Here is a 6,305-nt window from a genome sequence, read left to right on the forward strand (position 1 = left end):
TGATAGTGGTGCTGGTAGTGTCACCATGGTGGGTGATAGTGGTGCTGGTAGTGTCACCATGGTGGGTGATAGTGGTGCTGGTAGTGTCACCATGGTGGGTGATAGTGGTGCTGGTAGTGTCACCATGGTGGGTGATAGTGGTGCTGGTAGTGTCATTAGTGTTTCCCATGGTGGGTGATAGTGGTGCTGGTAGTGTCACCATGGTGGGTGATAGTGGTGCTGGTAGTGTCACCATGGTGGGTGATAGTGGTGCTGGTAGTGTCACCAGTGTTTCCCGTGGTGGGTGATAGTGGTGCTGGTAGTGTCACCATGGTGGGTGATAGTGGTGCTGGTAGTGTCACCATGGTGGGTGATAGTGGTGCTGGTAGTGTCACCAGTGTTTCCCGTGGTGGGTGATAGTGGTGCTGGTAGTGTCACCATGGTGGGTGATAGTGGTGCTGGTAGTGTCACCATGGTGGGTGATAGTGGTGCTGGTAGTGTCACCATGGTGGGTGATAGTGGTGCTGGTAGTGTCACCATGGTGGGTGATAGTGGTGCTGGTAGTGTCACCAGTGTTTCCCGTGGTGGGTGATAGTGGTGCTGGTAGTGTCACCATGGTGGGTGATAGTGGTGCTGGTAGTGTCACCATGGTGGGTGATAGTGGTACTGGTAGTGTCACCATGGTGGGTGATAGTGGTGCTGGTAGTGTCACCATGGTGGGTGATAGTGGTGCTGGTAGTGTCACCATGGTGGGTGATAGTGGTGCTGGTAGTGTCACCATGGTGGGTGATAGTGGTGCTGGTAGTGTCACCATGGTGGGTGATAGTGGTGCTGGTAGTGCCACCATGGTGGGTGATAGTGGTGCTGGTAGTGTCACCATGGTGGGTGATAGTGGTGCTGGTTGTGTCACCATGGTGGGTGATAGTGGTGCTGGTAGTGTCACCATGGTGGGTGATAGTGGTGCTGGTAGTGTCACCATGGTGGGTGATAGTGGTGCTGGTAGTGTCACCAGTGTTTACGTTAATAGGTAATTCTTGTACTAGGCATTATAATTTACTAACACTACTAACCAGTAGAGTAGTGATATTAAAATTATTTAACTGAGATGTAGTAGCGCCCGATTTCTTCCTAGAATCATGGCCGTGTTGCATCAGCCAGCCAGCCTCAGGGAATAGTTTCTATTTATTAATGGATCACTCCTTTTTCTCCTCCACTATATGGAGGAGAGAGAGGAGGAGAGACTTCACGCGAGAGCCCTCACAGTTTTGAGGTGTTCAGAAGCTAGCCCATTATCATCCGTCGAATTTAGGAGCATCTGGTTACCTGCGAGCTCCTGATTGATTCTGCAGCTTCTATTATTTGTGGACACTGCGTTTGGCAGGGAATATGTATCTTTACAATTTCATGAACAAATCCACAAGGGCCGTGACGAGAATCCTCATCACGGCCCTTGTGGATTTGTTCATATGATGCATCACGCTATTGTGATTTCTGTGTGTGTTTACAATTTCATATTGGCCATTATAACTTTAGTACATTGGTCCCCTGCCGTTACGCCACACGACAACATCCAAACCCATGTGAGTGCATTTCTTGATCCCCAAACCCATTTAGATTCTGCGATTAAATGTATGAGTAGATGATTTGACGTGGAAATTATATAAGATTTGCCTTTCAACATGGAATTAACTGCAAGAGAGACGAGTTTCTACTTACATGTTCACATGTTTCTAGAATACTGCTGACTCGGACAAGAATAAACGGGTTGTCGCTGTCGGATGTTATCCTCATTCACCTCTGACAACTAAGCTGTTTTCTTGTTACATTTTGTAGTTAGCTAATAGACTTATTTTCTCAGTGAATTTAATGTTAGAATGATTTATTTATTATTAGAAATATATTAAGTTCATATTATTTATCCCCAAGTTGTAGGGTGTATGGATTTAGTTCTGAATTAATATAAATATTCATTGCGTTAAAACTATGTGATTTAATTTATGCATTATTATTGGAGATCGATAAGCCACTGGTTCTCTCATTTTTATATAAATATTGGTCCTTCGAAATATTTAGTATTATTCTTCCGTAGAATTAAAACCTCCCCCACAATAGTGGTACTGATAGTGTCACCGGTGTTTCCCATGGTAGGTGATAGTGGTACTGATAGTGTCACCAATGTTTCCCATTCTTGGAAATATCCAACACTTATTTTTCATTTATAGTACTTCGATAAATCATCCTTGTACTAACAATTATAATTTACTAATAATACTAATCAGTAGAGTAGGAATATTAATTCCTTTCCTATTGTGTAATAACTGCACCAAATCTTTCCTACTTTGCTTGTCGATGTAGCATCAGCCACCGAGAGAAAGATAACGTCTACATTTTAGAGAATTGTGTTCACTTCGGCCTTTATTTCAACATTCTTCATTAAGAATTATTAGCTGGTGCTATATTTACCATGATCGAATGGTATAGCATTATTAGCTGAGGATCACTATAAAACAGTATTTATTGTTATCACCTAGATTCATGGAGAAAAGAATTCTCCTATAACCTTTTAAATTTATATGAACTTTGTTTCATATTAATTCTTATCCTGTGAGAATTAAATTAACTCTCTTAATAATAAACCCTATCCTTATTATCTCACATACTTGAAGAAATAATAGGAGAAAAATTCTCCATATCAACTCTCACATCAATCAGACATTCGGCTCGGAGAGCATTATCATGATATGTCTTACTAATAGTTCGTAGATTGTGATCACAGTACTTCGAACTTGTAGGACGCTCGTTATTAGGCCGCATGGACTCGAAATAACACAAATTTGTGCCATTGTGTCAAGAAGGGAGATAGTCTATGCCCCAAAGTGTGTTCCAGGAACGCCTGTTTCGAGAAGTATTCTTGACGTGACTGCCCAAATGCTTACATCTATTTCTGCAATACAGCCAAATAAGTAATTATCAAAAGAAGGCACCAAACCGGGAAGGCTATGTAGCACCATCAAATGTGCGGAATAATCAGAGGGCGCTAAATATCACCAAGGATGCCAATACGAGAACAAAAACGCATAAGGTGAACGATATCAAAAGTATCCGATTCACCAAGAATTCCATCGAGGGACAATTAGTAACAGCGAGGGGCGGTCAGAAAGCAAGACACACGCTCGTCCTGGAAGTCAGGGCATTCAACAAGAATATGCACAACGGTAAGAGGGACAACGCAATTTCGACAATAAAGAGCCGGGCGGCGCTCCATTAAGTGACCATGAGATAAACGAGTTTTGCCTAAACGCAACCGCGCTAGAGCCATTTCCCACCGCCGGGATTACGGTGGCAGGAGGAAGACCACGGGGACACACACAACGCTTAAGAGTATGCAGTTTGTTACCAACAACAGAAGACCAACAACCCTTAGAACGGGCAAGGATGGAGGAATGAATAACCTGATAAAAGTTGGAAGAAGGAATACCTTTACGGGAAATGGGACAAGAGCGGATAGCCTCTCTAGCGGCAACATCCGCACCCTCATTTAAAGAAACACCACCATGGCTGCGAACCAAGCAAAACACCATGGATTTAAATTTACTAGAGACAAGAAACAGCCAATGTTGAAACTCGATGACAATGGGATGGACAGGATTAAAGGACCCGAGAGCCATGAGGGCACTACGAGAGTCAACGACAATCACAAAGGAGGATTGAAAACGAGAAAACACGAGGAGAGCATGGAGAATAGCATAAAACTCTGCTGTGAAGATGCCAGTCTGCAAAAGAAGGCGACACATATAAGTGCAGTCAGGAAAAAGAACGGAGTAGCCCACTCCGTCCACGGACTTAGACCCAACGGTGAAGACGGAAACGGAGCGGGAGTGTGAAGAAAAGTGCTCAAGAAAAAGGCGTTTCAGAACCGTAGGAGGAGTAAAAGCTTTAGTAATGCGGGCAAGGATGTACGAAATTTCGGAAGGGGGGACCCTTCACGGGGGCAAGGAAGAAACAATACGAGGAGAAATATAAGAAAGACGAATGGAAAGAGACCTGTAAGCGAGATAGCCGGACAGAAAGAGGGAAATGGTGAAGAGGAACAGGGCCTACAGGAGGGGTAAAAGTCAAAGCACGACAGAGGCGAGAGGAAGGATGTTGCAAGGACCGCACCAGATAGCGAAGACAGTAGAGATCACGGCAGTCCTGGAGAGATAGAAAACCAGTGTCAACATACAAGCTGAGGGCGGCAGAACGAAAGGCACCAGAACTGAGGCGAAACCAAGAATGGTGCAAAGCATCAAGACGGCGAAGAGTAAAAGGAGAAGCGGACGAGTCAGCAGGGCAATCATAATCGAGTTTAGACAGGACGAGTGAGGAATGTAGAGAAAGGAGCGTACGCCAAAAAAAAATAAAGTATGGGACAAAACCTTAAGGACGGAAAGGGCCTTAGAGCATTCAGCACGGAGGTAAGAGATATAAGATGACCAAGACAAACGAGTGTCAAAGATTAACCCCAGAAGCTTGGAGAAATTCTTGTACACAAGGGTATGTCCATAAAGAGACAAAGAGGGACGAAGAATGACAAACTTTCGAGTAAAATCATAGCACAAGTCTTAGATGCAGAGAACCTGAATCCATGGTCGGTGGCCCAAAACGACACGGCATCAATCGCAAGTTGAAGCCGCTGTTGAAGGAGAGGCGAATCATCACCCCTACAGCAAAGGGTAAGACCGTCTACATAGAGAGTGGAGAAGACGCCAGAAAGAAGGGAGGAAAGAACGCTTCTTGAGAGCAACAAGAAAATGAGTAGTTCTCAGAAAACTACCTTGGGGCACACCCTCATATTGCCGAAAAGAAGCAGAGAGAGTGGTACCAAGCCTCACTCGAAAGGAACGACGAGGGACGAAACTTTGGAGGAAGAGAGAGAGAGTCCTACGAAGGCCAAAAGAATGAAGTTGGTACAGAATATGATACCGCCAGGTAGTGTCATAAGCCTTTTCCAGGTCAAAAAAGCCGGCAACAACGGAGGTCTTCGCAGCAAAAGCAATACGAATATAGACCTCCAAGTTCATCAGGACATCTGTAGTGCTGCAGCATTTGCGAAAACCAAATTGAAAAGGGGAAAGGAGGTGATATTGCTCTAAGAACCACATCAGACGAACGTTAACCATACGTTCAAAGAACTTGCAGACACAATTCGTGAGGGCAATAGGGCAGAAGTGCTTGGGGGAAAACCCGAGAGACCCTGGTTTCCGACCAAGGAGAACAACAGCATCGAGCCAGTCCTCAGAGACTAACGACGACTCCCAGACCCGATTAAACAGACTCGGTAAATACTGAGACAAGCACGGAGGGAGAGGTCGAAGCATCTCATAATGAATGCCATCGGAGCCTGCTGCCGTAGAACCGCAGAGGGCCAGGGCAGACCTGGGGAGCGCACCTGCCCCTCTTCTGCCCAGGGCAGAAGAGGGGAGCGCACCTCAGCAAGGGCAGCAACCGAGAGGGAAGCGGGGGCCTAAAGAAACCCCCATAGCAGGAACAGGGGGCGCAACCACCGAAACGGGGGGGGGGAAGGAGTGAGAGAGTCAGAAGTAGGGGGCCAGGAAGAAAGCGAAGCCTTCTTCCCTGTAGGGGAGGAGGAAGGAGAGGAGCCTGGCTTACACTTCTGACTCAAAGAGACAGGTGTCCCAGCAACAACGTAATGGGCAACAGATTCTAGCATCTTAACAGGAGAAGCAGAACGAGAGCAGACACGATGGCCGTTGGGAGAGTGATGGACATCAGCTCGCACTGGCAGGTGGCGAGGAGAGCCAAAAGGCTGAGGAGAAAGACGGGAAGGAGGATCGGAGGAAAACGAGGAAGAAGACACAGGAGACACGACAGATTGGGTAGAAAGAAGGGGAACCCCCAGACAGAGAGCCATGAGGGGGACCCTTTGGTACAGAACTCAAAGGAACAGAAGTGGCGGCGGTGGGCATGTCTGGGTTTAAGGCCAGGAAACGGTTTTGAGACCGAGGAAGGCGGGAAGGATGAGGAGAGGAAGAGCACAACACGCGAGCATAAGAGACGTTAGTGTAAGGCGAGAGACGGCGAACTTGACGCCTCGCCTCAAGAAATGACAAACGTTCCCCGTACTTCAAGTTGAGAACGGCCGCCTCATGCTTGTAATGCCCACACACGCGCGGGAGAAGGCAGGGTGGGCCTCACCGCAATTGAGGCAGCGAGCCTGGGAAGAAGTGCACTCCGACTTAGAATGACCCTCGTCCCCACAAATAGGACAGAGAGAGACAGTACTGGAGCAGCGGAGGACTCCATGCCCAAACCTCCAGCACTTA

Source organism: Procambarus clarkii, chromosome 50, assembly GCF_040958095.1.
Source record: "Procambarus clarkii isolate CNS0578487 chromosome 50, FALCON_Pclarkii_2.0, whole genome shotgun sequence".
NCBI lineage: Eukaryota > Metazoa > Arthropoda > Malacostraca > Decapoda > Cambaridae > Procambarus > Procambarus clarkii.